Here is a 12,069-nt window from a genome sequence, read left to right as displayed (position 1 = left end):
TGACATATTCTAAAGGAACTTTTTTTTTAAAGAAATAATAATAACAAACACAATTAAAAGGAGAATTGAATGATATCAAAAATTAAATTTTAGCAATAACTCAGTGATTTTGTAAATTTCAATTGTACGAATTTTCAACAATTTTTTTTTATACAATTTATTTAGGGGTCCCTCACAAAAGTGAATAGAGATAGGGTGCTTCGATAGCCACCCTTCTTTACATGCACCTTATTTATTTGCTCCACAATAGGGGTGCTTATTTATTATGGTGCTAAATAGGTGAAACATTCACGATTGTGGTTAGTCTTAGAGATAAAAGAGCTCTCACGAATATATTTATGTTTACTTATCTCTAAGGATGCTAGCTGAGTTTGAAACTCAAAATCTCGAAATTCAAAGTTTGCCCTTCTACTACTATATTAAACCCTTAAGTTGGAAAATCGCATTGAACAAGAAAATGAATTTTTATTTCAAATTAATAATGATAAATGAAATATCCCTTATACCCAAACCATCTCTCATCTTGATTTTTTACTAAAAGAATTTGTTGGTTTAATTGTTCATGCTAATTGGGATTGTTCGGTCAAACATATTGTCCAAAAGTTGTTGGTAATTTTGTGGATTTTTTGAAGGAGTTGAAAAAATGACACCACAAAATGAACCAAAACCTTAAGTCATCAAGTATATTGGTCATCTAACTTATATGTAACATCTACTTTAGCATCCAATATAGAACTTTAACTCACACTTGACACATTGACATCTCTACATTATGTTTGAGACTTTTTGCGATTGGGATATAGAGACATAATAAAATAAAGTTAGACGTATGCACAACATGTTAAAAAAGGAGGGTTGGTGGTGGCTTTATTCAAAGAGTTTTTATCCCTTTCTTTCATGATAAATAAAGAATCAAGCAAATGAAATCCAAAATAGAAGAAAATAGTTCATCATAATGTTAGGACTTTCGCGGGAGCGTAAACTGGGTTGGATAATCACATTAGACTAAGAGCAACTACTCAAGTGAGATTAACATCACCTCTTCATCCAAATCCTAAAGGCATTGGATTTATGGTCCATCTCACTTATATGTTTGTCACTATATTCTCTTGCATCCAATCTGAAACTTTAACTCATATAAGACATGTTAACATATCTCCCTTTAAGTGTGATACTCTCCACATCTGTGATTTGGTAACAAAGCCAAATAAAATTAGATGAAGACATATGATGGTAAAAATGGTGAGTTGGTGGTGATTTAATGGATGGAGGTTTATGTTTCTTTCTTTCATGAGAAGTTACGAAATAAATTAGAAAAGGAAAGAAAATAAAAAAATAATTTGAACATGAGAGAAATGATAAGGAAAAAAAGGAGTGTGTGCTTTTATGGGAGCGTATAAGGAATAGAGTGGATTGTCGATAATTTTACTAATTCGATTCAGGAGTTGGACATTTTTTTAGTAAATATTTAACCAAATATTAGACTAACTAAAAAAAACGCCACGTTATTTTAAAATTTCTAATAAGTATTTATTTTGTCAAATCAACAACACACATATGCTTTTTTTCCATTGTCAAATTTCACCAAAGAATAAAAGTGAAGGAATTTGATGTAGTTGAGGTTGAATAACAAAAAAAAAAATATAGCATGAAAGAGAATGACATCCAATAACTAAAGTTTAAGTTAAAAAAAAATAAACAATTGACAACTGAAAACTAACAAAATAAATTATCATAATGTTGGGTTTTTCGGGTGAGTCTTCACCGGGTTGGATGATTGTATTACGTCAGGAACAACCATACAAGTGAGATTGGCACCACATCTTTACATAAAACCTTAAGACATTATGTATTTCGGTCATTTCACTTATATGTTGTTCAAAATCTACTCTTCCATCCAATGTATAACGTTAACTCACATTTGACACATTAACATATCCTAATCAATAATGTGACTATATGCGTCCATAATTATGTAACGTAGTCAAATAAGGTCAAAATTAAGTACAACATGTTAAAAAAGGTTGATTGGTGGTGATTTCATGATGGGAGGTTTATATTCCTTTCATCCATGAGAATAGAGAAAGGAAACTAGATAGAAAAATAAAACAAATATGAAGAAGAAAAAGATTGAACATGGGAGAAACATTAAGGTGAAAAATATGTAGTGTGTGTTTTGTCCGTGAGAATATAAAAAAATAGATTGAATTATCGGTAATTATGTGGTTTTGTTGAAGGAGTTGAAGATTTTTGGGTAATTATTACAAAAAAAAAATAGACTTAATTAAAAAAACGTTGTATCATTTTAAAATGTCTAATAAACATGTATTTGTAAATTCATCATGACACATGTACATTTTCCATTGTCACATCCCATCATAGATCATATGCGAAGGAGTTTGAAAAAATAGAGTTTGAATACAAAAATAGAATGAAAGTGAATGACATCCAAAAACAAAGTTTTACGGTAAAAAATGGTTAATTAAGTAAATGTTCCCCATAAATATTAAGATTTTTTTCAGCCCCTTGATTTTTTTTTTGTATATCTGGATTTTTTGCAAAACATGAAGATCTTGGATTTTTTCCAAGAGCAGGGGATACTTTCTCCCACATTGGACACAGTTGAGCACGTAAACGAATTCCTTTTATCATTGGTTTCAGTAGACGAAAAGGATTATATCAATTCTGATTCGGTTTGCAAATCAGACGAGAATAATGAGGTATAAAGCGTCAAGTTGTGGATTTGATAAAGAGAGCGACAAAACTTCTATGTTAAAAATTAATAATATGGGATGAGACACCAATAATGCATCTTTATTGTTTTCAGGCATTTGACCGAACCATGAGCGATATAATGTCTTATGATGGTGTCGATAATACAGACAAACCATTTGAGGATGTTTTTGTTGTTTCAGGCGGTGATTTCTGACAAATTTTGCTAGTGATAAGAAAAGGATGCAAACAAGACATACTTTCTTCATCCATCAACTCATCAAAGTTGTGGAGTCACTGTAAGGTTCTCACACTTACAACAAAAATGCGTTTACGTGCTTCAACCATTCTTGCCGAGCAAGATGAGATAAGAAAGTTTGTTGATTGGATGCTTTCAATTGGAGATGGAATAGGATCCGCCAACGAGAGTGGAGAAATTAACGTACTCATTCCTGATGAGTTGTTGATAAAAGATTCCTCTGATCTGTTGCGTTCTCGGGTTGATTTTGTATATCCGGATTTTTTGCAAAACATGAAGATCTCAAATTTTTTCCAAAAGAGGGGGATACTTGCTCCCACACTGGACGCAGTTGAGCACGTAAACAAATTTCTCCTATCATTGGTTCCAGGAGACAAAAAGGAGTATATCAGTTTTGATTTTGTTTGCGAATCAGACGAGAATAGTGTTATACCCTAATTTTGGACCTAAAAATACTCATTCAATTCTTCTTTTCTTGCATTATAAGTCATTTGATATATCTCTGATCAATTACATCTTTCTCTGCATTTTATTTCAATATTACTTGCAAAATTCACATAAAAGGGTATTTTAGTCATTTCCTGCATTCAACTCATTTTTATCCTTGAAAATTGTTTGAGTCTTTTAAATTGGTTTGTATAAGTCCTTGTTTCAATCTCATGTCAAAATTCATTTCAAAAAGTATCAGTTGAGTCATTTTAGCCCCTAGGGGCATTTTAGTCATTTCCTATGTTAAAATTTCTTTCAGTCTTTTAAAAATTTGTTTGAGTCCCTTCAAATAGTTTGAATAAGTCTTCATTTCAATTCTATGTTAAAAACCCATTTCAAAAATTGCATTTGAAGTCATTTTGAGTCAGTTATGCCCCCAGGGACATTTTGGTCTTTTCATGTGTCAAAACTCTGTTTAAAACTCTTGAAATTGTCTCTGAGTCCTTTAATTTTGTTGGTATAAGTTCTTGCTTTAATTCCCTGTTAAAAATCTATTTTAAAATTTCATCTGAGTCATTTTTAGTCGTTTTAAGCCTCCAGGGGCATTTTGGTCATTTCACATAAAATTGCTGATTCATTTTAATCTGCTTTGTTGCTTTTAATCGTCTCGCTTTACGTTAATTTTCAATTTACTTTTTCAGTTCAATTTTAGTTTTAATTTTCATTTTTGTCCTCGTACTTTTGTTATTTGCATTTTAATCCCTTTTTAAGTTTGTTAAAGTCAAAGTCAAGGTTTGTTACAAGTCAAGTGCCACATGTCCCACTCCAATTGGCCCAAAGCTTACCATGTCATCTATAAATAAATCCAAGTCAAGGTCAAAGTCCAACTAATCATTTTTTTTCTTTCACTAATTATTTTCACAAATTCCTCAAAAATTCACAAAAGGTTTTTTCCTCTTATTTTCTTTTTCCCATTTTTTTTTTCTTCTCATCTTTAACAACTTAAACCACCACTCCACCACCATAACCAACTCACTCCACCACCATAACCAACTCTCTCCACCCTCCAAACCACCACAACAACCTCCTTCTTTCACATTCCACTACCACCTCCATCAAAACCACCACAACAACCTCCATAGCCAAAAGCTTGGATCCCCCAAAATCAAACCTAACCCACTCTCTTCTTCTCTCCAACAACCCTTTGTCTCAGAAAATTCATCGTCATCAAGAACCAAAAAGTGGAAGCTTCATCCATAACCGTTTCCATTACCATTATTTTTCACCATTTTCTTTCCCTGTTCCTTCGCTTCTCGACAACAAGATAAGCCACAACAAAGTGGTGGCAAACGCAAGCGAGTCTCCATTAGAAGATCACTACGATTACATAATCGTCGGCGGCAGAACCGCCGATTGTCCATTAGCCGCCACACTCTCCCAATCCCACCGTGTTCTCAGCCTTGAACGCGGCGGAGTCATCCATGGAAAACTCAACCGAACGAACCAAGAAGGTTCCTTGAATTCTTGAGCGCTACCGCAAACAACGTCAGCAACGACGATTCACCGGCGCAGTCCTTCGTTTCTGAAGACGGTGTTCTCAACGCTCGCGGCCGAGTTCTTGGTGGTAGTAGCGCAATTAACGCTGGGTAACCATAGTCGTGCTGATCGTGAATCCTTCACGGAATCTGGTCTTAACTGGAATTTGAAGCTTGTGAATGAATCGGTTGAACTTGTGTTTCGTCCTGATTTGAAGCCATGGCAATCTGCTGTTTGTGATAGTTGAAGCTGGCGCTGCACCTTGCAATCGGTTTCACTTCAGATTATGTTAGTGGTACCAAAATTGATGAGTCCACCTTCAATTCCCAAGGGCCTGGGCTTTGGTCTTGCCCACTGCTGCATGTTTGCTATCTGCACACTATCTCTTGCCAGGTAGACCTCTGTTTGCCCCAAATTGCTTGATAAAATTTCTAACATTTTTTTTAGTTGTTTTTCTTGATGTTTTTTGCTAATTCTTGATGTGTTTTACATGTTAAGATTGCTAAGAAAAATATATGTGTAGAACGTAGTTGATATTGCTACTCTTTTTTTTTTTGGCTCTTGATAAATGTTTTGTTAAAATGTAGATAAAAATTCTATATGATTTGTTCCTTTTAATTGTTTCCTTGATCATTCTTAGGATTGAATATCGTTCTTGAAAATGTAAAAAATGTGTATATTTCCTTTTGTTAGTTTCAATTTTCTTTGCAAGTTGTTAATAATGGTTCATTTGTTACTTGCACTTTGTTTGATTTTCTTGCCTATGAAAAATGCTCCAAAAAATAGGTGCCATGCCTTGTAATTTTGTTCTATCTTTTACTTGTGGTTTGGTTCACTTTACTTGCACTTAAAAATGAATCTAAAAGTGTGTTATGATGGAATTTTTTCTACCCTATGTTTTGATACTTTTCTTGCCTTGAAAAATACTTCAAATATGTGCTTAATTGCAATTTTCTTGTCCTATAACTTGGCTGAAATTCTTGCTTCCAAGATGTGTGAAATGCCATATGTGAATTTGCCTCTTGTATTTTCAATGTTTCTATGCCCTTTACCATTTCTTTTATGCCACATTTCCAATCATTTCATGCATTTTGGTTCACTAACCCTTTTGTTTCCATCTTGTGGCTATAGCTTTATTTTCTTGCAATTTAGTTTCATGCAAAAATTAGAATGTAAAGACTTAGGAATTCTTGTACTTTACTTTCATGTGATTTTTAATTCCTTGCAAGACCATAGAATGTATCTAGGCCAATGATGTAAAGGACAATGGACTCTAATGATGTACACCGACACAAGCACCGACACATGCACACACACCACTTTAGGTATATAGCTAGAATATGCATGTTTAGATGTATGTTTAGGATTGTATGTTTAGATGAATGTTAGGCTTTATACTTAGAAAAATCATTTTCCAAAAACTTGAACAACATCACACAAACCATTTTCTAAATAAACCTTGGGATCCAAATCCCATTGTAATTTTCCCTTTTATTTTCTTAATCAAATTTCAATGAAAAATAATCATACTTGACTTCTTTTGCAAAATGACTAATCAAACCTCACTCTTTTCTTAAATTCTCATGCCTTTAAGGCCTCTCAATCTCCATTCTTCAAAATCCCATTTTCAAACTTAAAATCAACCAACAAAAACAAAAACATTTTTGGAAGAGAACTACGGTGGATTTGATCCCTTAAACGGGTACGTAGGCAAGGAACAAAATTCCTTCAATTCAAATAAAATAAAAATTCAAAAACATTCTTCTCCCTCAAATTCTTCACTTAGAATATCTTTAGGCCTAATAATTACTTTCAAAATAGCATTTAAAAATAAAGCGAGCGCGTAGAAATTAAAGACGGTTCCTATAGGATACTATAGTCGTTATGGGTGCCTAACACCTTCCCGTAGCGAAAACAACTCCCGGACCTCGATTCTCAAGGGTTTTGCTTACTTTTTCCCTTCCCAAGAAAAAATAAGATATCACCGGTTTAAAAAGGTTCAAACGTAATCAATGTTTGACACCCGAAAACCAAGATAAAACAAATAGTAAGGTACAAAGCGAATGGTTTACCACCGAATTCTTAAATAATATCAAGTTTTCCAATATTTCAAAGCACAAGTTGAGATTTAAAGTTGGATATCCAGTTATGTTGATGGGGAACATTGACCAAGAAACTGGATTGTGCAACGGGACTAGGTTGATTGTAGACAACCTTTGGAAGAACTTTATCGGTGCAACTATTATTACCGAAAAAAATGCTGGTGAAAAAGTAATTATTCCAAGAATGAACTTATTTCCGAGTGATTTTAAACTTCCTTTCAAATTAACTATGAGACAGTTCCCGTTGGTTTTGTGTTTTGCAATGGCAATAAATAAAAGTCAGGGTCAGTCGTTGAAATCTATCTTTCCGAACCGGTTTTTACTCATGGACAGTTGTACGTCGCTGTGTCGAGAGTCACTTCCAAAAAGGGATTGAAAATGCTTATACTGGATGAAGAAAATCGCATGTGTACTGAGACCACTAATGTTATGTTCCGTGATGTTTTTCGAAATGTTTAACCGGTCATTCCTGATGACGCAGGTGGGTATGAGTTTTTTTTTTTCTCTTTTAAACTTCATTGTAATATATACTATTTGGATATGAATTGGTTGTTGCTACTTGCAACCATTCTAATAGTTGCGTAAAGAAAGAGTAATGGATTAGTCATGTAGATAAACTACAATTCTGCAACTAACAATTGAGATCATAATTCTTATTTCATTGTATAAAATCCATTGACATTTATTGTTGTGCAAAAAACAGGCTTAGTGATCGATTTGTTATAGAGATTAATATGTTATATGGAGTAATATTTTTGATCCCTTTTTGACAATATTTTTGGTCTCATTTACCTTCAGGTGCAGCTTTTGTGCTTCAGGTGACGTGATATCATTCAGATGTACACGGGCTGACGTTAATGGAATTTCAATGGCATTGAAATATCATTGACCAATTGCAATAGGTGCAATGCCTTCTCTTTGGCTGCGAAATTAACACTGCCCGATGCATTAAGGTGTTTATCTACTGAGACTTCGGTTTTTCCATTATCTGATAGAGCAACTCCAATATTCTCATATTCGGTTTAATTTTATTTATAATGTCACTATCATTCTGATCTTTCTCATTTTTTCTAATGTAAGTCGTACTCTTTCAGTGACCATATTATCAACTATATGTTCTGCTTCATTTTTTTTATACAATCAGTTATATATCCGTCTTTTTTTTTCTTTGTTCTTTGGAGCACCTATGTCTATGTGCATGCACATGACAATTTTGTAGTCCCTTTTTCAAGCCTTTTTTGTTGTGTTTTTGTTGATGGATTATTTTATAATATGCTTAGTTAAAAAATGCGATAGATAGTTGGTGTCTTTGTCGTTGTTTGTTATACTTATTTGTTATACGATTGAATAATTACAAATTCGTGTTGGATGTTAAGATGAATCAAGTGTATGCACGATTTTAACTTTGTATATATAAGGGTATCCACTATAGAAATTATGAAATTTGAAAGAAACTATATATAAGGGCATCTGGTAGAGACGATTCGTTGGGTAGGGACAATTAATTGTAAATGCAGTGGTAGGCCTCGAGACTCCAACACCCCCAGTTATATGCAGAACAACCAAAAAGAAAAAGCAAGACTCATGTCTCCGTGATTAATTTTAGTCATTCGTGTAAAATATTCCGGCATTAAATACTAATATTTCGACGTTACATCCGTTAAATCATTCCTGTTTAACAATACGAAAATCCAAATAACTATATATGCGTTGATATTTGTATATAATATGCAATCGAAAATACGACAACGATGTGTTTTATTGATATATTGTGTATAAAATAGTAAATTTGCCGTTTAATTAGATTTTATATAAAAAATAATAATAGTCGGAATTCTAGCCCGTGCTTGGCACGGGTTTCCAAGCTAGTTGCTAATATTGACAAAGACATGAACTATTTTGAAATATTGTCAAAAGTTTATCAATTAGACATGTTTCTATGTTTTTTCACATGACGAGAGACTCAATTGAGAAACATTTAACAATGACAGAGACTATTTTAAAATATTAATAGAGTCAAAGACTAATTTAAGAATCACTTACAAAAACAAGGACCAACTTGATGGTTTACTCAGATAATTTTATGGCATATTCGGCAATTTGATATCTAGATATATATGTATAATTCCCTGTCTCTTTTTTTTTTTTTTTTTGACAAAAATTCCCTGTCTCTTAGTTGCCAATAAAAGTATGAAGTCATTTTTAAGTATGAAGTCATTTTAATTTGTTCCAACTTTATCAGTAATTCTCTTTGACTCTCTGCCATATATGTAGTTTCCCTTTTATTTTTCACCTTAAAGTGTTGACGAAATAATTTCTTTTTAAATTATTACTACTTATAATATTGAATATTTGTTTTTGATAAAATATAAAAATAATTCATATAAGGAATGAAATAATGTTTTTTTCTTTCTAAAATACAAAAATCGATTAATAATAGCTCTTGAATGCATATTTCTTAAAAACAAATATACCCCTTGTACTTTGAACAGCAAATGAAATAAATTTTTATTAATCAACAAAAGGAGAGACAAAGTATAGAGAGTACTCCGACTGCCTTTTGGTACAAAATACAAGGGGTATTTGACCCTAAAAACAAAGAAAAAGAAAAGGGCGGAAGACACTTCCTAACCCCACAAATTAACTTCTCAACATACAATCTCTAAGATGCACCAACCACTCATAAAATAAGCATGGTGCTCTTTTCTTCTTCGCCAATAACTATTGCTAAGAGACATGTTGTATATAGTCTACCCCTTCGACGACCGAATATTTTTTCTCCAAAAAAATCCAATCAATTTTAGCCTTCCAAATAACTCAAAAAGCTATATGCCAAACTAACATCAAACCTTTGTGCTTTCGACTCACCACTACCGCAAACAGTTCCCGACTCAACACATATAGCGGTTTATGACGTGTGTAAAGATGAAATACTTTTAATGAAAGTGACTCCTTGCACTCCTCAACGAGAACACCAAGCTATATATGAAATGATCATTGGTCACAACACCAAACTTTCTACCACCAATTACATGAAATCCAATTTGTAGAAAACATATATGGTAAAAGCTAAGCTAGCTAATAAATTCATAAAAAAATGACTAGTTAATAAAACTCTTTAAAGTGAGGGGAAAAAAACATCACGCTCCAAAAGTATCTATTTTCACTTTTGGAATTCTCCAAAAACCAACAAAATAAACTTGGCACCGTTTGCAATATTTTATTTTTTATAACAATTTCGTTTTAATAATTAAACACAGACATCCTTTTTTCTATTCCCCTAATATACACCGCATGTGGTAGGGTATAGGGGTGTGCATGATAACCAGTTTGAGGTCCAAACCCATAACCATATCCAGATCCACTTTAAAATATCCGGATTTTTGTAAATGGTTACCAACCAACCCATTTTAAACGGGTTGGATATCCAAACCAAATAAAATTCGGATCTGGATTTTAACCCAAATTCTGGCACACACTATAACCATTGTTGTCAAAATCCCGACTTAAATCCTAAAATTCTGGATTTTGCGACTTTCTTCATCTTCAACGACTTAAATCCATAATAGAATCCTAAAATAGGGAAAATCCATCGATTTTGATTGCGATTTTACGATTTCTTATAAACTAAGTCATTTATGACTATATATCATTTATAACATATATTTAGTATTATTATTTTTTGGTATAATTCATCGATTTTGATTGCGATTTTACAATTTCCTATATCGATTCTACAAAAGTCCTTGAGTAAAATCCTTCGATTTTGATTGCAATTTTACGAGTCCCGATTTGGCTATTCCCTTTTGACCTGAAGTAAAGTCCCGATTTTGACAACATTGACTATAAAGCTCTAACTCTCGATTTCTCTCGCTGTATCATTTCTCCAGGTTCATGATTCATCATCTTCTTCTTCATTTTATTTGCTCCATTTTTCGTTGAAATTGTTTCATGATTCATCATCTTCTTCGGTTACCGTATCTAAAATGAACTTAGTTCAGCAACAAGATAATCATGAATCTTTGATATTTGAGATTCTACATGTATTAGATACTTGTTTCTCTACTGTTGTTTGAAATTTGCTCATGGACCGATGGATTTGGTGGCAAGATCTATGGTTGACACATCTTAATCAATTTAAACAATTTCCACCTAAAGAATCAACCGGTTACTGTTTACACTGTCATGATTCATGTTCTTCTTTGATTTCTCTCTTTGGGATGAAATTAAATATTTGCAAACAAAAAAAATGGAAAACTGTTTTTTTTTTTTTAAACTGAGTTAAAACTGAATTTTGAATAAAAAAATGGTTTAGTTAAAAAACAGGTTTTTAGGACAAATTGATTTCGAACCAGTTCCAAACCGGTTCTGAACCATATCCGAACTGGTTGTACTTAAAAACCAGTTTTTAGAGAAGTGGTTTCAGAAACCAAACAAAAACCAAATATTGGTTTTGGTTTTGGTTTGGTTTTTAACTTTGCACACCCCTAGTAGGGTATTTTAGTATTTTCACTTCATACCACCCCATCCTCATCATCCCCTCATATCTATCTATCTATCTATCTCTCTCTCTCTCTCACCTCATTTACTAAAATATTCTTATTAATTTTATTAGTGGAGTAATTAAGTGGAATATAATTCAATAAATAGGGACATATGAGTGGAAAAAATGTTGCAAATATTTTAGAATAACAATTATTTTGAAACAGACAAAAAAAAATGTAAATGTTACCATTATTATGAGCCGGAACAAGTAGTTATAAATATATGTATTGGAGATTATGTTAAGTACACAAAGTAAGTTTATCTCTTTCTACAAGAGGGTTAAAACCACAATTAAGGGGATAAAATCACACAATTTGAAATTAAAGAGGGTTAAAACCGCAAGTGTGTGACTTCACTTTCTAGTGTTTCTTTGAGTTATATACAGATGGCAGTGGCAGTGACAGGTTGCCCACAAAATTAAATTTGTTAAATCGTGACATTGTTACAGCTGAAGCTAGTTACGGCGGGTTGTAGGCATGTTGAATC

At 32.8% G+C, this 12,069-nt stretch overlaps 1 pseudogene; it reads left to right on the top strand.

Annotated features, from left to right (window-relative positions):
* The first annotated feature begins 2,564 nt into the window (after positions 1-2,564).
* LOC146952628 (uncharacterized) lies at positions 2,565-7,573 on the top strand (annotated as a pseudogene).
* Positions 7,574-12,069: the final 4,496 nt, after the last annotated feature.

This window comes from Medicago sativa, chromosome 1 (assembly GCF_051527215.1).
Source record: "Medicago sativa cultivar Bolivia chromosome 1, Bolivia_mono, whole genome shotgun sequence".
Classification (NCBI taxonomy): domain Eukaryota; kingdom Viridiplantae; phylum Streptophyta; class Magnoliopsida; order Fabales; family Fabaceae; genus Medicago; species Medicago sativa.
Note: the sequence above shows the minus strand (reverse complement) of the source record. Positions and strands in the feature narration are given on the sequence as shown.